The sequence below is a fragment of the Paroedura picta genome, chromosome 5 (genome assembly GCF_049243985.1).
Source record: "Paroedura picta isolate Pp20150507F chromosome 5, Ppicta_v3.0, whole genome shotgun sequence".
Classification (NCBI taxonomy): Eukaryota; Metazoa; Chordata; class Lepidosauria; order Squamata; family Gekkonidae; genus Paroedura; species Paroedura picta.
Window position 1 is genome coordinate 94,115,272 of NC_135373.1, and position 25,835 is coordinate 94,141,106.

Genomic DNA, 25,835 nt, shown 5'->3' on the forward strand with positions numbered 1-25,835 from the left:
CTCCTGAAAAAGAACAGGAACAATGAGTTAAAGACTAGTTGAAGAACCAATGGTAACATTTCTTTGCTTAAAAAGGCATCTGCTATCTGGCACCCTTGATATTATATTAAAGAAGATATTGTACTGAGTAACTCATCAGTACCATGATTATTAGGACAAATTCAGAATGAAAACTCTGGATAATGGAAACTTCAAAAGCTGCAAATCTAACATGATAAATGATGCCAAAGACCATGTGTTAGTTTACTTAGGTTAGATTTAGTGGGTTTTTTTTAATGAGTGTAACAATATATCTCTGTGCTGGAGACACATTATCATAAATGTATTTGCTAAAATAGAAGACATAAATTGCAGTTAAATTTAGTAATGTACAGTGGTATGCTTGAATGTTTCTTTGTGATTAAATGTGAACAATTGCTCCTTAAGGTAAAGGTCTGAGTAAGCATGATTAATCAGATTGAAATGACAGTGCGGACAGCTCATGCCATGCCTAGTTATCAGAATGATTGATTTTAGTCTATTCGGCTGGGTGAGAAAATATCTGTTAATAACTACAGCAGCAAAACTCCTGATGTCACTGATAGTTCAAATCACTTTGCACATTCTGTATTATCTGGCTCATTTACAGATGTAGAGAACACAAAATGATGCATTGGATTGCAAAATTATAACATAAAAAGACACCCAGATTTATGCAAGAGCAATGACTGTGAGGTATATGTACAGTGTGAGCTGAAAATTGCTGCTGTTGTAGCTGTCATGGGCACGTTACTTTACTTGGTGTGTGTGGAAAATATGCTGTCAAGCTTTTATCCTGCTAATGAGTTTTAGTGCTGTAACACTCTTCCTGCTTGTAGTATGATGATCCCAAGTATTAAAAATCATGAGCATAACCCAACAAGAACTGGTGCACGTGTTCCACCGAAATGAATGCTCAAAGTCCATTCAGTCTGTCAGTCTTACTCATGCCAGCCTCAGCAGTTATCATCCCTGAAGTGAAAAGTCCATTGACGCCCACACCTTACTGTGCCACACCTGCTGACACAGCTAGTGAGGTCATCACTCTGTGGCCACAGAGCTGGCTGACAGTGTCATCACTACGGTTTGAGGGTAGAGTAATGTTGATTTTCAAAGTGCTTTATAGCAGTGGTCCCCAACCTGCGGGCCGCGGCCCGGCGCCGGGCCGCGAAGGCCATGGCGCCGGGCCGCAGCTCCCTCTCCCCGCCCCCCCCCGTAGTAAAAAACTTCCCAGGCCGCAAGCTTGCGGCCCGGGAAGCTACTTACTGCGGGAGGGCGGGAAGAGGGAATCAGGGCCGGGCTCCGCCCGTCCAGGCCGCGCCCGCGCGGCCCGATCCGCGGGCGCGGCTTGATCAGCGGGCGTGGCTCGCGGGCGCGGCCCGATCCGCGGGCGCGGCCGGGCGCGGCTCGATGCGCGGGCGCGGCCCGCGGGCGCGGCCCGAAGCATGGGCGTGGCCCGCGCGGGCGCGGTCCCCGCGGGCGCGGCCCGATGCCCTGCCGGTCCCCAGCCTAATAAAGGTTGGGGACCACTGACATAGACCACCAGGAATTTGGGGGTGCTATTTGATGCCTCTCTCTCCATGGAGGCTCAAGTCACCAGAGTAATTTAGCAGGTGTTTTTTTCCATCTAGGCCAAGCTAGGTTACCAGCCCCCTACCTGGACCCAGATTACTCAGCTAGTTGTCCATGCAACTGTCACCTCCTGATTAGGCTGTCAGACACCCCCTCCGATCCGCAGGCGTGGCTTCCGGGCGTGGCCCGATCCGCGGGCGCGGCTCGCGGGCGCGGCCGGGCGCGGCTCGATGCGCGGGCGCGGCCCGCGGGCGCGGCCAGAAGCGTGGGCGTGGCCCGCGGTCTCCGCGGGCGCGGCTCGATGCCCTGCCGGTCCCCAGCCTAATAAAGGTTGGGGACCACTGCTTTATAGTGTTAACCTTCACATGAGAAAAACCCGCAAAGTAACCAAGTCTAATTTCCATTTTATGAAGCTTAGAAATAGGCTTGATTAAGTCTTTGGGATTTGAACTCCTTCATTCCAAAGAACAATTCTGTATACTGAATGACAAAAACACACAATCCAAGCCTAACAAGTTAGCCCACAAATCATACTGAATGTCATTATTAGACTACTAGCTAGATAATGCATATCAGCATGATCACACAAACTGCACTGAACCAAAAAAGCACTGTTAAGGGCTCCCTGTGTCCCTGCAGCCTCCCTTTTCACATGTATAAAGCTAACAATCAAAGGTGGTGTGTGCTATAATCTTAAACAACACACACCAGCATTGGACATCGCCCAATTTACTAGGGCAACTGCCCTACCTTGCCAAGTCAGTGTACAGGTGTATATATGTTGTGTCATATGGTATAGTGCATATTCAATGTGCTTGCATTGTAGTGCATGGGTAATTCCAGTGTTGTAGTTTGTGTACAGGATACAAAGTAGTGTGTGGGTTAGCACTAAATTTTCTTTCTTTCTTTCTTTCTTTCTTTCTTTCTTTCTTTCTTTCTTTCTTTCTTTCTTTCTTTCTTTCTTTCTTTCTTTCTCAGAAGCCCATTACACTGAGCCACGGCTGGTTCCATATCGTATTTTTGCAAAAAATACTGGCTTATCATACAAATTTGTTCTTTCTGAGAACCAATATATATGCTATAGCCAAGAAGGGCCTTTGTCATTATTACAGAAGATTCTGAAAGGAGGATAGGTATTTTATAGGAGGTGTGATCCAGTCAATTTTTGATCTTATAAATAAATTTATCTTCAGCGTTTTCAAGCCCAGTGTGGTTATTTTTTTCCTGTATGATTCATATTTCAGACTGTATTTTTGACAACCTATTTCGTGCTTCATTGACCACAAAGGTTTGGAATTTTTGTCCATATTGGAGCAGTAGAGCCAAATTTGTTATGATAAATGAGCAACTGGCTTACTTTAATAGATTGCTGCTGGTTAATTCAAAATCTATACTTTTTTTGTTTTAGGTCCATTGCTTTTACTTTTTATTGGGGGGGGGTCAAAAGCAATGTGATCAAAAGCGACAAAGAGATCAAGGTGGAGGGAGCATTGCTTCAAAGGTATCCGTGTCAAGGTGCAAAAATTACCAAGAAATGAGAAAAGAGAAATGGAATTTGTGAACAAGGGGTAACAGCCTTCATGTTGCTTATTCATATGGTTTGAGCCTAAAAACATCTATCACTTCTTGACATAATAGTGCATCAATAGCTCACACAAAAGTGTGGTATTTTCTATACTTGTACCGCTTTGGAAACTACAAGTACTGGCTTCTTTATTCTTTAGAATGTTAACCCATTCTTTCTTCAAGATGCTCACAACAGCACTCCTGAGTTCCCATAACAGTTCCTATTCAAGTCTAGGCCAGATCTAGATAAGCTTTGTCTCAGAGATGGAACTACAAGAAGGGTGGCCATTTCTTGGTCCATGTAACAAAACACTAGATCCTCAAGAATTCAATGTAAGATCATTTTAAGAAAATTGGATGAGGCCGGTTTTATAACTGAAAAGTAGATATCTGAATGGATCTGCTTATTATTTTTATCTCTAGCTGTATGACTTCTTAATGCCATACTTCAGGAAGAGGAAAAGGAACCATGAATCTATGACAGTGACTAATAATAATGCTAAAATAATCATTTGCTTCAAGGATGCATGATATGTTCTAGTGTTGTTGGGGGAGGGGAGGGTGATCCAGAGATTGCTGGAGGGGCTGGTCTAAGCTGTCACGTTGTTCACAAAATATTTATTCCAAGAGTTCAACATTTCACTTTTGGTTTCTATTAAATGTATTTCAGACATTTTAAAAGTCTCAGCTTCATTCTTTTTGAAAGCTTCTGAAGAGACACGATTCTTTAAAAGATGTCTCATTAAGTATCAAACACAAAACTGCTTTAATGATAATTCTAGAGGAGTAGCTACATTAGTCTGCAGCAGCAAAATAAAACAGGAATGAAAAACTGTGACTGTTTATTCCAATGGGAGCTTTTTGTGAGCCAGAGCTCACTTCTTCATATACTATAGAAATATATTTTTAGTAGATTTGAAAAAGGAAAAAAGGCTGAAAGAAGCTTGGTGTGAATCATGTCTTAAGTCTTTCAGGTGTGGTTTTCTTTTTAAGGAGTTAGAATAGATTTTGATGTGACTCATAATGGATGATTAATTGATTTAATTTATTTAGAGTTCATTTTTGTCATTGAAACCCAAGGAGGATAACATAGTGTAAACTGATGTAATCAGTGGGATGGAACACCCTGGTCCAGAGTTGGGGCAGCACTTTGGTGCTGGGGTGGATAGAAGGTTGCTCCCCCTCAAATCTGCCACTCCTAGTAAACTTCTTCAGGTTTTTTTGGTTCTATTCCTCCCAATGGGTAAATCATCACATGCTACCAATTCATCTGTTGACAAGCTCCAGTAAGTTTGGTGTAGTGGTTAGGAGTGCGGACTTCTAATCTGGCATGCCGGGTTCGATTCTGCGCTCCCCACATGCAACCAGCTGGGTGACCTTGGGCTCGCCACAGCACTGATAAAACTGTTCTGACCGAGCAGTAATATCAGGGCTCTCTCAGCATAACCCACCCCACAGGGTGTCTGTTGTGGGGAGAGGAATGGGAAGGCGACTGTAAGCCGCTTTGAGCCTCCTTCAGGTAGGGAAAAGCGGCATATAAGAACCAACGCTTCTCTTCTTCTTCTTCTAAGTTTATTTGATGGATATAACCAGGAACATTACATTGAAGGATGGATGGGGTCGAGGAGGCCTAATCTCTATGTGTGTTAATTTCACATGCTCCGAATTATACTCTCAGACTCATACATAAGACTTTTACCCACATGAAGAAATCCATCTCCGGTATAATGTAAGAAGAAGAAGTAGAAGTAGAAGAAGAGTTGGTTCTTATATGCCACTTTTCTCTACCCAAAGGAGTCTCAAAGGGGCTTACAGTCGCCTTTCCTCTCCCCACAACAGACACCTTGTGAGGTGGGCGAGGCTGAGAGAGCCCTGATATTCCTGCTCAGTCAGAACAGCTTTATCAGTGCCGTGGTGATCCCAAGGTGACCCAGCTGGTTGCATGTGGGGGAGTGCAGAATCAAACCCAGCATACCAGATTAGAAGTCCGTACTCCTAACCACTACACCAATTGGCTCTCAACCACTACACCAAACTGGCATGAATCTAAACATTCCAGTTCCCTTCAGGGTAGCCCCTGAACTGAATCCCCAATTGAATTGAGCCCCAAATGTCCCAGACTGAACTGACCTGTTGGGATCCCACTTTAAAGTGTGTGGGGAGGAGTGAAACTGATGACTTTAAGGACTCAGAGTCATTTCAGCCTAACAAGAAGGCCCAGCCCACAGTTAGGTTGAAATGGCTGGCAACAGCATTTCACCCTAACAGCAGGTGGATGTGACCATTAGCTGTAAGGCTGAAATGTCTGAGAGCCATTTCATTGGTCCATTTTACTCCCCTTCGTCTTCCAACAGGTCATCTGCTGATCCATGCTGTTCAGCTGTTAGGTTTAAATGGCCTGAATAGCTCAACTTGACAAAAGTCGAGTAAATGTTCAAGGAAGCCACCTTTCCCTGAACATTCACTTGGGGACTCTGAACCAGACCAAGTTCATGCCGAATTTTGGCTTGTGAACGGGTTTATGCATACTATTTTTCTTCCTCTTGCATGTGCCGCTTAAGTAAAATGAATTTGATAGAAGAAGCTGCTCTAGCCAATTGTTCTCTTCACTTTTCTAGAATGAATTTTGTTGCACCTTGCTGACATACATAGAACACTGCTTTTTGTCTCAATTTGTGAAAAACACATTTGCAGGCCTTAAACTAAGAATAAACTCTCCACTTGTTAAAATTTGACTTTCCGCGTTAACATACTTAATTTTCCTAATAGAAAATTTTAGTTGCAATCTTTTCCCCTTATTTCAGAGAGGTCTCATTGAAGTGGGGCTACTTTTTCAGTATATGACCTCAGGGTCCTATCTTTGATGGAGCCAGAATTTCATCCATCATTGAGTTTAGTATTTAAAATTATATTTTTCTCTGTTTCCATTTGATTGCCCTTTTGCTTCATTTGCATTTAGACAAGCATGGATGGAAGCTCCCATACTGTGAATATGAATAACATCTTCAGCAACTGACAGGAATTAAAATATGTCATTAGCTTTGATAGTTGTCCTAGTTATAAAGATGTACACTGTATCTATTCATTAATGAGCTTATGTACCTTTTAGGTAAGAGCCTAATTAAAATCCTTAGGTTATGTTCATCAAAACAGTCTTGCCACACTTTTCAATGTAAGAAAATCTGCATCATTAAATGAATAGGACACTCAATTTTGATAGAATGAGGTGATTCAAAAGTAATCTCAATACCTTATACATTTAATTACTGTAGATTGAGCAACAATGAATTGGTTGACTGTGATTTTTAAAGTTAAAAAAATGCCTTTAAATGTAAAAAATTTATGTTCTTTAGATTTTCAGTTTGAAATCCATGATTTGTCGCTGAGTAAGAAACATTCCTTACAGTGTGGTGTTCTGCTAACATTAATGAGAAGAAATGTTCCCTTTTTAGAATGGAATGTTAGGTTCTACAAATTGGGGCTTGGGTTGAAGCCTCATATGCTTTAAGCCAATAGGGGGAGGTGCAGGGCTGTGGTCTATACAGCACTCTGTGCCTACCCATAACAGACATTTATCAGTACAGATGCTCACCGACTCTCTAAATCAGGGGTAGTCAAACTGCGGCCCTCCAGATGTCCATGAATTACAATTCCCATGAGCCCCTGCCAGGCTCCATCAACAAAATAAAAAATGTCCATTGTAGTCCATGGACAACTGGAGGGCCACAGTTTGACTACCCCTGCTCTAAATAGTGAATTGAGAGTAACTGGCCACTTTTGGGGTATGGCAGAAATGTTGGGGGTCTTGCTCAGATTAGTTGAGCAAAGACTTGATTCAAATTAACAAGAATGCTGAGTATCTGATAGGCCTGTTCCTTTGGAATTGGCTAGGTCCTAAATAAGCTATTGTCAGGAACAAAAATAAATTACGCTGTCTGGTTCACCATGGTTGACTAGATCCATGGAAGTGAGTCATGGTTGACCAGATCCATCCACTACAGCCTACCACTGATCAAAGGGAAGGGGTAAGCTGATGAGGCCCCACAGCTTCTGGCATATGTTCTATCAATGTAACACCTGAGATGTAATACCTCACTTTTCTGTCCCTCACTTGATTATCTGCTCTCTTCCATCACTTGCTTGCTCACTGTCCCTGTTGCTCTCTCACTTTCTTTTAATTTCCCACTGTGATTGCTGCCTCCTCCCCTTCTTGTCGTCCTCTTTGTCCTCTCCAATGATTACAGCACCTTTTCTATCATGTAAGAGGAGACAAAGAAATAGTAATGTTAGCAGTAGTTTGGATTTAACCTGCACAGTCAAACAAGTGAATTCATAATCTGATTTTTAAAATTTGGATTGTTATATTTTTCATGTTATCCTCCCTCTGGTTTACAGACCATTAAAACATTCATTTAATTTTTCACTCAATTCATGGGGATAAAAACATTAATTGCAGCTTTGAAACTGCCAAGCTTGCTTAATATTTTCCATTTTCAAACTGCCTTTATATTTCCTTTTTAATAACTGATTACTAATGGATTTCAGACAGACCCATTTTAGAAGCTAGAGGAATTTATTTACCTGTCCATGCAATCCTGCTTGCTTTGGATTATCAAACCATGGCTGAGCTGTTTTTGAGGGAAACTGCTCTCTTCTGTTCTCTACAATGTAGTTGCACTTCTGAATCAGTGTGCTGTGCTGTTTAAAATATCCATCATACTTCCTAGAATACCACTTTCCCCCACCCTTTTTTGCTATGGGATCTTCTCCAGAGTCCCACTGGCCCAACATTCTGAATGGAGCACTATAGCACTACTAAACCAAACATAGCACTTCAGTGCTATACCTGCACTCAATGGAGTAAAAGGAGTCAAGGCATCTCAATGGTGCCACTATAGTATTTAAGTTCTATATTGGTTTAGCGCTATAGCACTCAATTTAGAATGTTTTAAAAAATCCTAAGTCAATCCTGAGTCAATTAAAGGTTGACTCAGCCTTCCATCCTTCTGAGGTCGGTAAAATGAGTACCCAGCTTGCTGGGGGGTAAACGGTAATGACTGGGGAAGGCACTGGCAAACCACCCCGTATTGAGTCTGCCATGAAAACGCTAGAGGGCGTCACCCCAAGGGTCAGACATGACTCGGTGCTTGCACAGGGGGTACCTTTACCTTTACCTTTAAGCGGAAAATTATTCTGCAAAAAAGGGTGAGAAAGAAGTGGCACAGTTTGAAATGAACATAGCACTTTAGAGACAGCTCATCAATGGCAGGAAATTCATTGTATGAAACCCAGGTCCCTATATTGCTTTATCTGAAATAGGGCCAACAATGAATAACATCCAGTTTAGAATGGTAATGTGAAAATCTTCATTGTATTGCTATTATTAATTTTTAAAAACAATATATCTTGGGAAATGGGAATTTTTCCTTGGAAAAGTAACACATTGGAAATTTTCCACCAAACATTTCTATTTGATATGCACCAATGTTCAACACATTTAAAGAAAACAAGGACATGCTAACACTCTAAGGGGCTTTACGCACCGGGATCTTTGTTGCAAATTGGTCACTGAATGAAAAATCGCCATTTAAAATAGTGGAATTCGTCGTTATGCATACCTGCCTTTGTAGTGGAATCCAGTTGCGTTTTGTAGCGTTTCAGCAGAAATCGCTAGAAAGGAAGCGCTATTGCCAAGCTCGTCCCGCCCCTGGCCGTCAAGCAGCCAATGGGCAGCCGTTAGCATGCTCCCAAACAGCCCCTTTCCCTTTAAGAAAGGTTTTTTTTTTTAAAAAAAACAGACCCATTGTAACGAATCTGTGTAGATTCGTTGCAACGGAGAGACCCATCCAGCTGCCTAATGTGTTTGAGCTGTCGTTTGATCGTATGATCGTTGCCACGCTGCCTCGAGTGAAAAAAAAAAAATCCCCCCCCCCTTTCACGGGCCCGATTTTCGGCTGAATGAATGTGTAAAAATTAATGGGAAAATACATCAGCAAACGGGCTTTTCTGTGGTTTGTGCTTAGTGACTAAAGGTGAAGGACTGAAGCCAGGGAAGCCTCTAAACAGAAAGAGGCTCGCTGGTGCGTTTATCCCCGCTCGCTCGGAGAAAAAAAAATGGCGATCGCTTCGCCGGAAGTTTGGAGGACAGGCTCAGGAGGAGGGACTTTGAAGAAACCGCAACAATGTTAATGCACAGGTCTTTTTCGCTAGTGTTGCAGATTGGTTGCAAGAGTGTAGCGCTTTCCGGAGGGTGAATCCACTTTTTGGGATTCCCCTGAAAGCGCTACAAGGAAGCGCTTTTTGCAGATTGGTTTCAGGTGTGTGGCAGATTGTCTACGATGTCGTGCGTTATGGCAAATCAATAGCGTTTCCAATTGGCAAACATTGTGTGATTTTGAAGGCGTGCAAAAAGCCCCTAAATGTCAGACCTATTATGGAACAGAGCCCTTTCCCCCTCTTCCTCATTGTCAAGTCCTGACTTTTATAACAGATATACTAGTATTCAAGCCCACTGCAGTCTAAACGCAGTGGGCATGAGTGGCAGGAAGGGGAGCAAGAGGCAGGCCTCTGGAGATGCTGAGAGGTCTCCTGGCTCCTTGGCAACCTCCCAGGGCCAAAGGTGGTGAGGCAGGGTTGCATCTGGTGCAGTGCTGGCAGGCGCATGCAGGCTGTGGGTACCTGCCAGTGTACTGTGGCATCACTGGTGCTGGTGGCGGCCTCCATGAAGGCTCACCACAGGTGCAGGGCCTGGAGCAGAGGCGGTGGCATGGCCTCCCACATGTTCCAAGGGGTGGCGCTGGGCACATCCATGGGCAGCGGCATCTCTTGGGTCCCTTTAGTGATATGGTGGGTGTGGGTGTGGGGCCATCTCGTCCTCCTCTTTCTTGGTGAGCACTGCATGCAGTGGCAGTGGCTTATGGGTGTGCTTGCCTCTGCGGTGGGCTCACTAACACCTCCTCCTCCTCCCTGGTGGGCTCATGTGTGGTGGCGCAGCCTTGTGGCTGCACTTGCTGCCATGGTGTGGCCACTGCCGGCCCCTCCTCATCAGTGGCCACTGCAGCCAGCTTGTTGATGGCTGCATGGTCATATCTTCAGCAGCACTTCTGCAGGCGGCCCCTCCTTGCTGCCATGGGTGGCAGCCATGGCTAAGCATCACAGAGGTGCTGGCCTCAGCAGGCAGGCACGTCTGTGGTCAGGGTGGCGGTGCAGCAAGCAGCTGGCCACGGAGGGTGTGAGCTGTAGAGGCCAGCTTGTATTCCAGCTCAGAAACCCCAGACACGCTCCACCCCCAGCCAGTTCCCAAAATATTAAGAGGAACCATGGATAAGATAAAGCAGTACTGAAATGTATTTGTAAAAAGAAGTGTTGAAAACAGTTTCTTAAGATCTATTAAAGATGTTAGGTCTTGACTATAATGGGATGTTTTTTGTTTGACAATAGAACTTGTACTCATAAAGAATTATTTAGAAGAATAAAAAACAAAAGAGGTATCATTCATGAAGACATAAAACTCTTCAAGTATATTTGTAGTTGAACACTGAACTCAGATATACAGTTTCTAGTGAAGAAGTCAAAGAGTAACTATTAATATTACACTGACAAACCTTTGCTAGTAACACAATAAAATACTTGATTCTTTAAGATTGCAAGGTGTTATGAGCCTCTGTTTTCCTATCCTGTGTTTTCCTGTTTTCAGTGCTAATTATATCATGATACAAGGGGCTGGGTTTCTCCCCATCATTCTCCTGCTCATCTAGAGCATTGCCAAGAACTATGGCCTAAGCACTTGGCAATTGTATTAGAAGTTTAGCTAGACATCTCCAAAGTGTGTCTTTCTGCTTCAGCATCTCAGGTAGAAAACAAATAATGTAGATATATATAAAAAGGTAAAGGTATCCCCTGTGCAAGCACCAGGTCATGTCTGACCCTTGGGGGAATGCCCTCTAGCGTTTTCTTGGCAGACTCAATACAGGGTGGTTTGCCAGTCCCTTCCCCAGTCATTACTGTTTACCCCCCAGCAATCTGGGTACTCATTTTACCACCTTGGAAGGATGGAAGGCTGAGTCTACCTTGAAGGCTTGAGCCGGCTGCTGGAATTGAACCCCCAGCCTCATGGGCAGAGCTTCAAACAGCATGAGAGCTGCTTTACCACTCTGCGCCACAAGAGGCTCTATGTAGATATATATATAATTCTTTAATTCTTTCTGCTACTGATGCAGACTTGTATTCTGAATTAGTTCTGATTTTGTTTGTGTGTGTGGAATAATCACATGTAGTGTGTAGGCATGGATGGTTTGGCTCAGATAAGCCGAAAAGTACCCAAATCAATGCTGTTTCAAGTACTTTTCAGCTCATCTGAGCCAAACCACACATTCCCTGCATTTGAACGGTCCAAATCAGAGTGGCCAAATCATGACCCATTATGCTCAGCATTGCGTCAGGGCAGCATGTCCCAGCACTTCCTGCATATTCACGGGGGAGGGAATCCCCTGGCATATGCGGGCTGCCCCAGCATAGTGCACACAAAATGCCAGGGCTGGAAAGCCCAGTATGCTGGCAGCAGGGTAGAGCAGGGGGGCATCATGCTGCTCTCCCACCAAGGTGAGGGAACTCCCCGGCCAGCTCTGCGGAGCTGACAGGGGTGTGCGGTGTCCCTGCATTGCGATTATGCACAGTGCCAGCCCGATCTAGCCCCTGCTGGTGCCTGTGGCATCCCAGGGAATACAGAATCTTACCACGGAACTTCTGGAGCACTGTGCCGGGCTAGAGCTGGGATGGCAGTAGCGTCATGCACAATCAGGGCTGCTCTGCTGCCACCATCCTGGATTACCTGCCCTGTGCATAATCAGTCTATGATTCAACAGTTTAAATGCTTTCCCACCTCATTTTCTCAGGCAGGACCTAACAATTGGTAATGACACACTGGCTGCAAAGGTGGGGTGAGCATGTAAAAGGAACGGCCAGTGCATCGATCAGCTGATAATGACAGGTGTCCTGCCTGCTCCCTTTAAATCACACTCCAACTACCACTACTGCCACCAAAGCAACTTTTTAAGAAGATTACGAAGAAGAAGAAGTGAAGGCAAAAGGGGGGGAAAAAAGATCAAAGTTTCTCAGTAAAACCGTTGATGTTCTACAAGCTGCCAGAGCAAGCTCAGCTGGCAGTACACATTTACAAAAGGCAATGCAATGATTGGCTGGCTCAAGCAGGCTTTTAGTTCAATTACCGCATATACCCAAACATAAGCTGAGGAGGGCTTTTTCAGTGTGAAAAAAGGTGGTGAAAAAACTAGGCTTATACACGAGTATATAGGGTAAGTTATAGATCAAATCAAGCTTGAACACTCCCTAAAAGCTAAAGTGATTGAACTAGGACTTTTGGCACCTCATAACATGACAAGGGTCACTGTACAAGACTAGAAAACCAGGAAAAGTTGAAGGCAGCAGAAAACGAGGACAGCCCAACATGTGATGAATTGACTCAGTTTACAACACCTGAGCAAGGCTGTTAACGGTAGGATTTTTGGAAGACATTGATTCATAGGGTTGCCAGAAGCCACTTGACAATGCACAGAAATCCACTTCAGTACATGTAAGAAAGGATTTTAAAGCTTTCTCCTTAGGACTACCAACGGCCAGGATGGGTTGGGAGTTTTCTTGAAATTACAACTGAACTCCAGATTACAAAAATCAGGCCCCCTGGACGATTCAGAGAGTGGACTAAAGAATCATGTAACTGCTGTGCTCCCTTCTCTTTCCAAACTCTGCCTTCCCCAGACATTGCCTCCCAAATCCCCAAGGATTTCTCAGCTGTAGTTGGCAAACTTGCTTCCCCCTGGGTCATGTTCCTCACCTGATATGGCTTCATTGAGTGGATAGTTGTCCTGTACAGCTCAACTTTTTGGATTCTTATAGTAAAGATTCCCCAATGCCATTTCTTGATGTGAAAAATGTGGGGGAACAACCACCGCTACAGACTTTGTACCTGATCCTTTAACTGCTTTGGCTCTCAGATAATGTGCAATATCTGTTAAAGCCAAGCTCAGAAGATCCGGCTTCTCAATCTCAGTATATTTATAGACAAATATGCTGCAAAGTGCATATAGAGTATTCTCTCATGTTGGAAAACTTTGAACTCTCCTAAGGGAAGAATGAAATGACATATTTGAATTTTCTTGCTGGGCTGGTAGAACTCTCAGCAGGATTTTACTACTTATACCATTTTAAATATTCCTGTCAAGATTTTGAAATAAGGCTGCTGCATTCATAAAATAATTATTGTATTTATAATAAGTCTCCATAACTCTGAGTAAATACTGGTTGCAAATATTTAAGTTCCATCCTTGAGGATTATATGAAGTCAATTCAGGGGAAGGAGTAATTTTCTGAAAATTTAAAAAATAAATTTTATTCTTCTACGTTGATGGTCAAAGTATGATGTAAAAAGGCTTTAATTTTTATATTGTTGTATCCTTAATAGACGTTTGTCTCATACAATGCTTGAACAATATATTATTATTATTATTATTATTATTATTATTATTATTATTATTATTATTGAATTTATTTCCTGCCACTCCCTTGCGGCTCGTGGCGGGTTACAACAGTATAAAACCCCATAAAATACATTAAAACCAATTAACATGTCAATAGTTAATGACTACCTGGCAAGAGCGGCTAATCAACTACCCATTCCCCCCCTAGCAAGTGGAGAGGGGATACTGATGGTACTCGTGTCTAATCCCAATCCTCAGGTCCCGGGGGGGCGTAGATGTTAAGCCTGGTCTCAACCGTAAACTTGGCGGAAGAGCTCCGTCTTGCAGGCCCTGCGGAACGATGGAAGGTCCCGCAGGGCCCGCAGCTCTCCCGGGAGCTCATTCCACCAGGCAGGGGCCAGGACCGAGAAGGCCCTGGCCCTGGTCGAGGCCAGGCGTGCTTCCCTAGGGCCGGGGACGACCAATAGATTTTCTCCCGCAGAACGTAAAGCTCTACGGGGGGCATAGGGGGGGCATAGGGCGATAAGCGGTCCCTCAGGTATGTGGGTCCCAACTCGCGTAAAGCCTTGAAGGTTAAAACCAAAACCTTGAACCGGATCCGGACAGCAATTGGCAACCATATATGGCAACCATATATATGAGCAATCATAATAAATCTTGAAAGAGCCTCTTGTGGCGCAGAGTGGTATGGCAGCAGACATGCAGTCTGAAAGCTCTGTCCATGAGGTTGGGAGTTCAATCCCAGCAGCCGGATCAAGGTCAACTCAGCCTTCCATCCTTCCGAGGTTGGTAAAATGAGTACCCAGCTTGCTTGCTGGGGGGTAAATGGTAATGACTGGGGAAGGCACTGGCAAACCACCCCGTATTGAGTCTGCCATGAAAACGCTAGAGGGCGTAACCCCAAGGATCAGACATGACCCGGTGCTTGCACAGGGAATACCTTTACCTTTACCTTTACCTTTAATAAATCTTGAAGTTATTTGAATATTTTCACAATTAGTACTATCCTCACAGTACAAAAATTATCTAGCAGGTGCATTGCATTTGTATTTTTGTGGTTACAAACAATCTGAGAAACATGTACGCTTAATTCAGAACTATTTAATTTATCAAAACTATATGGAATGTCCGTGAAAATTATTATTTTGGTACTGTCAGTTTGTCTTGGGGCCAGAGACTATAGGGTCAATGGCTTGTTCCCTCTTTGGTGTTGTCGAAGAAGTGAGCCAAAACAAATCCTGGCACGAACCAATCAGTTAAAGATGTATTTTCTATGATATGTTTTCTATGTGGTAGTTAACAGAAGGAAATGCATATTAGCTGGCAGACAATACAATTAATGTACTTGATTTAAACAGTTAGTCAACAATGTGCAAAATGTGCAAAGTAAGTTATCTGGCTTTGGGGAACTTGAACACAGCAAGCCTATGCAGCTCAAAATAAGTTGTGTCAACAGCATGCAAATTGCCATAAAGTACACTGCTGAAAAATACAATAAAACACAACAAAGCCTTTTTTGTTTCTACAGTCCTAACTATAAACCTGCAAATTCATCATGCATGGCTGGTATGCGTTGTTCAACTAGGAGGATTTTGGATGTACTAGGGTTGCCAGCATAGCTGACACCATGATGGGAGATTTTGGAGGGAAAGATAAGATCTTTGGTGTTGCACCTATGTGTGATGTGGAATGTTGGAAATACCACAAACTTCCAGTTTCTTGCTGGAAATGATGTTATGCATTGGCATAATGCCCAAGGGTCCTCCCACCAGCCTACTGAATGGCAGCAGGTAATGCGGGGAAGACTTCTCTATACATACAGTTTTAGTTGCCAGATCTCTGTCTCTTCAGTGTCGCATGATTATGATGGTGTGACCACAAACTCATTAATCAGCGCATTGAGTTCAATTCCTAAAAATATGAAGTTATACCATTAGTATGGCTATTTACTATGATCAGCTTTTAGCATTCTTGGAAGAAACTTCAGCTCTTGACTCATTCCAGTCTGGCTTTTGTCCTGCCCATGGGGTGGAGATGGTGCTGGTCACCATGGTAGATGATCTCCAGTGCTAGCTAGATCAGGGTGGATTGGCCCTCCTTGCGTTGCTTGATCTGTCGGTAGCATTTGATGTTATCGACCATGAGCTGTTGGGCAACTGCCTAACCGAGGCTGGGATTCAGAGGACAGCCCTTTAATGGCTGTACTCCATTCTCTGGAACCATACACAGAGGGTAGCTGTGAGAGAAAAGCAATCACAATGTTACCAACTCCCCTGTGGAACTCCACAGGGGGTGATACTCACCACCATATTATTTAACATCTTTATGCACCCACTGGCCCAGCTGGTCCAGTTGCCATCAATTTGCTGATGACACCCAGCTCTATCTCTTGATGAAGAGCCACCCCTACTCCCCCACAGATATATTTTCCAGATGTTTGAAAGCAGTGACAGTCTGGCTCAAGCAAAGATGGCTGAAACTCAACCCCTCCAATATGGAAGTCCTGTGGTTCAGTAGGAATGGGCCAGATTAGGAAGCATGTTTACCATCACTGAACAGTACATAACTGAAGACCTCACACCATCAGGAATTTGGGGGTGACTCTGAATGCTTCCCTTTCTCTGGTGGCCCAGGTCACCATAGTAGCCCAGCTGGCATTCTTCAATCTTCACCAGGCAAGGCTACTGTCAGGATCAGTGCCTGCTCTCTGCCATGAATTGTCCATGAACAGGGGTTACCCCATCTTGTCTGTATTTCACTATTCTTTTTCCTGGCTTTCCATGTAACCCATGCCTATTCTCTGTTCCCATGTTATCATGTTTTGTAGTGCCCGCTCCGAATTGTTTGTGCTCTGATCCCTGACTGCTCGCTCTGCTTTTTGTAACAGCAACATTGTATCTTGTCACAAGGCGCCGGCCAGTCCAAGGATGTGCGAATTGTAGCACCTCTGGAAGGATGCCTGGGATGACACCTGGGGAAGAGGACACCCCTCCCCTTGGGAACATTCAAGTTTTGGGCAGGAGAACTGTATTGAAAAGGGCTTGCAATTCTATTGTGGGGTAGATTTGACTTCTTGAGTTATAGTGACTAGAGTAAACTTCCATTAAAGCTTTCTTATCATAGAAGTTTTGTTGTGAGTTCTTTTAGCGCTTGACAGCTACTAGCACTCTATCGGTTCTAACATCACCTAGCCACAGTAATCCACATGACGCCCACCTCCAGGTTAGACCTCTGTAACATGCTCTATGTGAGCCTCCTCTTGTCCTTGACCAAGAAATTGCAGCTGGTACAAAATATGGCTGCTAAGGTTCTTTCCATGATACCTTGGAGGACACATATCCAGCTGGTGTTGAGGCAGCTGCATTGGCTACCAGATGAATACTGGATCAAGTTTAAGGTTTTGGTTTTGACCTTTAGGGCCATCTGTGGTCTGGGCCCAGTGCACTTGAGGGACCACCTAACTTCCTATGCCCCTCTCAGGTCCTGCATTCTGTGACTGCGAATAGGCTGGTGTTCCCCAGTCTGCGGGATATTTGCCAGGCCTCAACCAAGGCCAGGGCCTTTTCAGCCCTGGCTCTTGCCTTGTGGAATGAGTTCTCAATAGAGCTGAGAGCACTGACAGAACTGTCAGAGTTTCATAGGGCCTGCAAGATGGAAGTCTTTCTCCAGGTATTAGGTTGAGGCTCAGCAAAAGAGGGTCTTTCCTCTCTGAATGTCCAACTGGAACATCCTCACTGGAGATATGATAGTCCAGGTGGGGGTGGGAGGAGTTGGAATGATAAGGACTGGTGTGGGCAAGGGGGGGGAGGGTCTTGGGGTTGGGATTTTATTGTATTTCATTGTATTTTTAACCTTGTAAGTTGCCATGAGCTGGCAGGTCTGAGCAGTGGCCTAAAATAGAATTATAAATAAATAAATATCACCAGGTCCTACCCATGAGTTTCAAGGTTTACAGTTCTAGGCACTTGGAAATTCTAGACCATACTTATAGTGATTCAGAATTTTCTCTTTAACTTTGTCTGTTTGTCAATGAAAGTTATTTACCAGAAAGATGATTTCAGCAAATTAAAATTCTTCTAAACAAGTTTTTGGTCCCTATTAATCAAGTGTCCATTATTTTTTAAAATGACATTTACTAACAAATTGCCACGTAAGGGTTCTGAAATGGTATGCTTGTTTCTCCCTTTAAGCCACGGTATACAAAGCAACACAGCTTGATGCACAATTACTTTTGCAAAGAATTAATTTTATGCTGGTTATATTCCTGAGTCCATTTCTTTGCCTCAAATTTCATGCAAATTCTATTATTATTAAGCTTACCCAATAAATAGAAATCTGATGCCCTCCTATTGCTCACTATGAGAAACAAAAATCAATCCACAATATATTTGAAAGGTACTCACATCTCATTACAAGTATAATTTATTTATCCATTTGTCTGCCAATGGAGACATGGGGGGATCTCTCCAGTTCAACTGCAAAAAGTTATTAGCAACTTTTATTTTATTTTTTTATTTGAGCATTTATATTTCACCTTTCCTTGACTGCTTCCACATGACCGATTAGGCTCTGATTATTATTTGTTTGCATCCATTCAACCCCCTCCCCAGTTCTACATGAAACTGTATCCCTTCTAGCAGGGTCTCAGAGCTTACCTGACTTGCCCCCTCAGTTGCCCTGTATCAAGGGAACACACAAAAATCTGTGTTCCATTTTTTTGCCATGGGATCCAATGGGGTATATGTTGAGGTTGGGCCATGTGGAAGTGGGAAAATTTGAGCTGTCCCCAATTGGACATTCCCAACCATGGCTTTCACCCCACCTCCCCAAGCGTCACTACCATAACTCTTGCAACCTCCCCCAGCTTCTAAAAAAAACATTGTCAATTGTGCTACACTGCAGTTCCAGTATAACAAAATAGCAACCCCCACATGCTCCACCATGCTTGGTCAGCACCTTTCCTTCTTTTGCTTTTTTTGGGGGGGGATTCAACTTCATATTTGGTTTTAGTGAGATTGGGGACAGTTTGTGTGTGTGTGTGTGTGAATGGCACAATAAAACAGCCTACCTTTCTGTATCTCCTTTTTCTTGGATCACTATGATTTTTCATTATAAGAAGAAGAAGAAGAGTTGGTTCTTATATGCCGCTTTTTCCCTACCTGAAGGAGGCTCAAAGTGGCTTACAGTCGCCTTCCCATTCCTCTCCCCACAACAGACACCCTGTGGGGTGGGTGAGGCTGAGAGAGCCCTGATATCACTGCCTGGTCAGAACAATTTTATCAGTGCCGTGGCGAGCCCAAGGTCACCCAGCTGGCTGCATGTGGGGGAGTGCAGAAACGAACCTGGCATGCCAGATTAGAAGTCCGCACTTCTAACCATTACACCAAACTGGCTCTCTAACATGATTGTGATAATTTTTTTAAAAGATTTCAGATGTGGAGGGGAGTGCTCAAATGCAACAAAATGGAACTGAAAGATGATTGGGAGCTTTCACCACATGACAATGATTGACAAGTAAAAAAATGGCAGGAAGTTTACACTTCCCATCTCTTAGCTATCGTGTGCAGATACTAGTCTGGGGGTAAATGGGGGAGAGAAGTGGACCAAAGGCTCCCTCGTGTGGACATGAGAAAAGATCGGGAGAGCTATCCTAAGGCAAAAAACTAGGGGAAACAGTGGCATAATAGCTGGGAGAGTCCTCCATGTGGAAAAGGTCCTGGTGGGTCAACTTGTGCTGATGTGTTGGCATCTCAAAATGTATAGTATTTTCTTTTGAAATGGGATGTGACTGCACCTTGCACCTGGACTAGCACACGTTTTTGAATACTCTGAATGGGGCTGCACTCCTCATGAAGGTGCAGGTTCACTGCTTTGGGGTGATATTAGATCATCTCTTCCATGCATCATCCATGATCTGGTTATCTCCAGGCCACAGCATGTAATGCGACAGCAGGTGCCTCCCTTGCAGAGAATTCAGGTCCTTCAGTTAGTGCAGAAGGCAGCAGCAAGGCTGCTTGCTGAAACAGACTAAAGACAGCACATAACACTGGTGTGTAAAGATATATACTGGCTGCCTTGTTGTTTCTGTTCCCAGTTCAGGATGCTTATTTTAACTTCTAAAGTGGTGATTCTTAACAGGAACCATATAGACCTCCACAGGGCCATCCATAAATCTGGATAGGCCTTCAGAACTTTGTGGGATGGGGGGATTTGAGATTTTAGAAATTTTAATCATACAGATTTGGGGTGATAGATTATTTGGAAGCCACGGCGGTTGTATCAATGGCTGCACCCATTTCCCTGTCCTTTCTATCAGCATTCGTGGAGGATCAGCTCCCTCAAAAGGGCTGCGGGGCAACTCATTCTTTCTGGCTTCTTTAAGATAGCTGAATCAAACCCCGTTAAAGATAGAAAAGGTAACCTCTGCAAGAGAAGATGAAGTCTTGCTATTAGCCAACCAATAAAGAGAGGCTAGCCAAGGTGAAGGCTAAGCGAAGAAGAGCTCGAAGCATGAGACCCTTGTCCTCCCTTGAGTTAAATTACCAGTTACGTAGTGAGAAGTGTTTGATAGCAAATGACTGCTAGCCATGTGGCCAACCCAGTCTGTTGAACCTGTATGTTTTGACCCCTGAGTCCCCTAGGCAGACCAGCTGCAGAGAAATAGGCACCCCGTTAAGTCAGCATGGGCTGTGCTCTGTGCTGGCAAAACTGAGGCCCTTACAAAATCAAAAAGGGAAACAAAACCCAACCTAACTAGACAAGTTAGGAACCTAAAGGTTGAGTTAGAAGGAAAGTTTAAAATGCAAATGTTTATTACAATAAAATGCACATATTAAAAAATAAAAACATAGATAAACCACAATAATATACTGTATATTACATTTTTCAATAAATCATAGAACTGAGATCCAATGTATTTTGACCCAAAGAGTCTTCCTCAGTGGTCAGGTTATTTTAAAATGCACTAATATAGTAAAATTAAGGTTTGCTGGGTGGTAAAGAAAGTCTATATGGTGAAGCTCCTACTAATTTATGTTATATATAGCATAATATATGTATAACATACTTTTTTAATAGCTAAAGCCAAACCCCTATTAAGTTGATGTAAGGAGCAATAACAGAAAAATAATTTCCTTGTGGGCTTTCTGGGGCATCTGGTTGGTCACTGTATAAGAATATTATATAAGATGAATCATTTGCTATGAACCAGCAGGACTGTGGGGCATATAGACCAGGACAGTCCTTAACTGATGTACAAGCATTTAACTACTTTTAGCATTCAAAAGCTCCTGGCTGCTTTTGCATTTGGTGGTGGTGCTTAAAAACACTCTTCTGTGCATTAGTGGTATAAGCTGAGGGATCAGTGGCAAACATCTCAAGCACTTCCAGCTTTTAGTAGGCTTCCAAAAATATCTCAGCTATGATTTTAGAATGGATCTTGTTTTCATAGGCCAAACAAAACCGAAATATTGCTTTGCCTCTCTGACAGTATTCCAATGTGTATTCAAAGTAAGAGATTTATATTCTATTTTTTTTATATATGAAAAAGTAGCAGAAAATATGAGAAAGGGAATATATTACACAAATAAACACGCCTTTAATACTTGGTGATGGACCCTGCAGTCATGTTGACTGTGGTGAGTGGGTGGGCACAGGAACATGCAGCCACCCACTGTGTGGGTGACTCTCAGATCCTGGGTAGGGCAGAACATTTTGTCCTGCCCTGCAGTCACCTTTCCTATGGTAGGAGGGTGGATATTCTGACATGCAGCCAACTATAACTGTGTGAATGTTTCCTGTGCCCCAGGCAATGTGGAAGGGTTAGCTTCGTTCTGCAGTCAGATTGACTGCAGTGGAAGGGTGGGCCTGGGTACGTACAGCCACCCACTGTTCCACAGGTAGTGTAGAAGGGCTGACCATTGGCCATAGTGCAGCATGGGCTCAGGTAAATGCATCTATCTATAACAATGCAGGTGGCTCACATACCCCAGGCAGGGCAAAAGGGTTGACTACCATGGGAATATGGGGCTGAGGACACTCAGCCACCCACACAGTGAGGCACTGTGCAGGGTGGGGGGTGGGGGGACATGGAGGGGCACAGCCACCAGCAACTGTGTGGATATTTCCTGGACACCTGGCTGGGTTTGAGAATTGGCCCTGCTCCCTGGTCATGGGTAGGCTTCCATGAGCTTCCAGGTATATAGGTGGCTCCCAGGCAGAGTGGAAGGAATGGCCTTAATCACCTCACTGCAGTGGGTGGGCCTGGGGACAAACAACTACCTGTGGGGTAGTCCCCGGTCAGCTCTGCCTTAGACAGATGGCTCTGCTCTGCAGTCATGTTGACTGTGGTGGGAACATGCAGCTGTGTGGGTGGCTCTTGGGCCCTAAGCAGGGAAGAAATACTGACCTTGCCCTTCAGTCACCTTGACCGTGATGGGATACCAAGCCTAAAGATATGCAGCCACCCACAACTGAGGGTAGTATCCACTCCCTAGGAAGAGCCAGAGGATTGGACCTCCAGTTATGTTGACCACAGTGGGATGATGGGCCTGGGTATATACAGCCACCTGTTGTGCAGTTGGCCCATGGGCCCTAGTCAGGGTAGAAGGATTGGCCTTGCCCTGTGATCACATTGATTGTGGTGAGAAGGTGGACCCAGATACATTCAGGCACCCAAACAGCAGGTGGCTTATGTGTCCCAGGCAGGGCAGGAGGGTTAGCCCTGTCCTGTAATTACGTCATCTGTCCCCAAACTGTGAGCTCAGGAATATGCAGCCACTCACAACCATGTGTGTGGCTTCCGGGATCCTGGGCTCCATGCGGGGTGGGAGGTTTGTCTCTGCCCTATAATCATGTCTGTCCATAGAGGGAGGGTGAACCTGAGGACATGCAGCTACTTGCAACCGTGTAGGTAGTTCTCAGACATGGCAGGAGGGTTTTCTCTGCCCTGCATTATGGCCATCTACTTTGTGGGTGGCTCCCAGGTCAGGGTAGAAGGAATTGGTCCTACATTCATCTTTTTGTTGGAAAGACAATAGGCCCAGTTGAAGACACATCCATCCACAGCAATTGTTTCCCACATGCTTCTGTGATTAGGGTATGTGTCAAATAGGGCCTGTCCTGTCCATTCTATGGCCTAAAACCTACTTGACAACATTTCCCCAGAAAGCACTTCCTAGGGGCACCTGTTTTGGTGTGCTGTAACTCAACCCCCTCAAATCAGTCCATATTCTGAGGTCATGAGATTGATGCATCTAGCTCACTCCATAACCCATTTCTGGCATCTCCTCAAAAAGCACTTTCCTGGGGACACTTTGTTTGGCATCCATACATTGGATCCCCCTAATCTTCACCAAACTTGGCGGGCAGGTAGAGGAGAGTCAGCTGGAGATGCCCTGCATTTCTGGAGTTCCTAGGACCTTGGACAGCTGTTCTGAATCCCAAACTTCCCAAATTAGTTTGGTTTGGAAGAGCAACTGGGTTTGGGTTTTTCCAGTTTGTGCCCTTCCTTATAAATGAATTCAATGTGTGAGGCTTCCTGAGCATTCAATGCACACCTTGGAAAGCAAGGAAATAAGTAGTTAAGTCACAGCAATATTTCTGTGCTGTTTTAATCAGTTTTTCTTTCTGATCTCCTTCTCAGCCACCTCCATTCTCCACCCACAGCCTACATTCTTTCAGCATCCTCCTGAGCAGTGTGAACACAATCCTTAATTATGGTGCATAAATACTCAGGCATAAATACTCAGATGATACATAAATACTCTGTAATTTCGTACATAAAATTGTTTTGAATATAAATAACACAGATCACTCTTAGAGCATGTTCAGAAACAAAATTGTAAAATTGTAATGAGTAGTCCAAAAGAATATAAAACAACAATCCCACAACCAGTGCGAGGAAGGGAAGGAAGGAAGGAAGGAAGGAAGGAAGGAAGGAAGGAAGGAAGGAAGGAAGGAAGGAAGGAAATGAACAGAATCCTCTGTTGTAGGTTGGACATGCTCAATGGGATTCTTGTAACTACTGCACTCTAAAAAGTTCTATAGATGTATACATGTTCCTTTTTGATAGGCCAGCTCACTGAGAAGGAAGCATAGCACTTAAACTTCATTACCCAGCTACCATCACAGCTTACTTGGCAGAGGCCAAAAAATAACTGCTTATCTTCAGGGTAGGGGAGAGGAGAGAGAGTGGTTAAACTACAACAGTTAAATCATCTAGAAGTGCGCTGGCAGTGAGTGGGAGTGGGCAGGACAAAGAAAACCAACACATGACAAAAACAACCGCTCAAAATTTCCCCCATGATCAGGGAAAAAATGCTCTCAAAGGAACTGGAAGAAACCCAGGGTGGAACCAACAAAGTGACTTGAAGTGAGAACTAAAACAGAAAATAAAGTGGAAGTCAGGATATAAACTGAAGCATTATGGAACCAGCCCCCAGTAGTGTTATGATTCAAAATATGATGTCTAGCTGCATTCCAAATTTATTTACCTGAAGAGGGGGTGTCATATTACTTCATCACTGTGTTGGCTTTGATAGAGCTGATGGCAAAGGGAGGCATGCTGTATTATATACAGACCTACAGCTTTCAGAGTTTTTACTTCACAATAGTCTTATAACTTTCTATTATATATAAAGATTTCATATGAAGATTGAATTATCTCATGCATTTATAATTTACCTGTTACATTTCAACATTTCCAGTCTCAAATGTAGTTCTTTCTGATAGTGATATATGGTGACAAGATGGAATGCACTAATGCCAATGACTTTAAGAGTTATTTTATAATTGAGTTATGTTATGGATATTGACTATAAATTATGCTACCTGAACAAAAGGACCAACTGCTGAGACATCTTCTCTGCCTACATTATTTTTACATAATACTGGAAGCTTGTCCATGTGCATGATTTTCTTATCTAACGATACCAGCTGCTCACTGTCGGCTGAGTGTAGTTGTTCCTTTCTCAATCACTGTCATAACGAGACAGAAATATGTGCATGACTTTCATTATTTCTTTTCATAATGATGGATGCACTTTAGTTAGAAAATAGATTACAAAAATAGAACATCAGCTTTGAAAAGCAATTTAAAGCTAGGGTATTCGTCTGTTTGTGATCATATTAAGGCTAATGAGTAAATTTTGCTTGTGTAGTTAATATTTTCAAAGTCTTACAACAGTGTTAATGTGAGAAAGCCAATGTTTTTGGTATGATAAACATTTTACTGATTTGCACCCAAATTATATGCTAACTATTGAGTCCATTACTTGACTGGAAGAAGCATGTAGAATGCAAATATAATTTGCGGCTGAAGTGGTAATCTTATTTAAAATAAAACAGAAATGCAATAAGCACATTTATAGTGCCTTAACTTAAAATGATCGAAGTGGATGATTTGAACTAATGAATTGAACTGGATCCCTTTATCTGATTTGTTTTTTGATTGAGGATTATTTTTGTAGTTTCCCCCCTTTCTTCAAGTACAAGTATTTTTGATCTGTGACAATAAACTCATCTCAAACTTCTTATTGCTCACAGAATTAAAGATTGGAGAACTGAACACTGTAAAGATTTTCTTCAATTGTATATAAAAAATACCTGGGTAACTTTTGATGGAGGACAGAACTGTAGAGATTTATATAAATCATTAAGGTGGCACTGTCTCACTTGCTGGGCCAAGAACAAGCCTGACATTTATCTATGGATCACATCTCTTTGGCATTTTATAATTAAAATAGGAAATGGACTCTGAACAAGTTTACCAAGAGACTTTATTGTAAGTACTGAGTACAGCAATACTCCTCATCACATGTGCAGTGTCAGTTTTTTACAAGTAAGGAAACCTGACAGGTATGCAGACCTATAGTTCTATACATTTATGACCAATATATATATGAACATTCTTGCATCAATCTGCAATCCATCTGTACACAGCCCGTGGCGCCACGGGCGCCACGGACTGAATAAAAGAGTAAGGGGTAGTGGGGAGGAGTTAGGGCGGGACCGGTCCGGGATAAAAACTCGGAGGGGCCAATCAGGAGCCGCGAAGCGGCTCCTGATTGGCTCCTCCGAGTGGCACTCCAGGGCCAAGTGTCCAATTGGGAGGCGCGCGAAGCGCGCCTCCCTGTTGGACACTTGGCCCGTCTCCCAGACACCGCGCCACACACTCCAGTCCTC

At 43.6% G+C, this 25,835-nt stretch overlaps 1 protein-coding gene across 30 annotated transcripts in view; it reads left to right on the forward strand.

Annotated features, from left to right (window-relative positions):
* The window catches only part of LOC143838184 (uncharacterized), a 229,256-nt gene that overhangs the window by 69,115 nt on the left and 134,306 nt on the right, over positions 1–25,835 (forward strand). Inside the window, exon 7 of one of the 30 annotated variants that reach the window (XR_013231271.1) lies at positions 16,562–16,739. The exons of 25 other annotated variants lie outside the window; for them this stretch is intronic. The gene's annotated coding sequence lies outside the window, so the exon portion shown is untranslated. 4 more of the 30 variants (XR_013231273.1, XR_013231272.1, XR_013231267.1 and 1 more) reach the window with 4 other exon arrangements.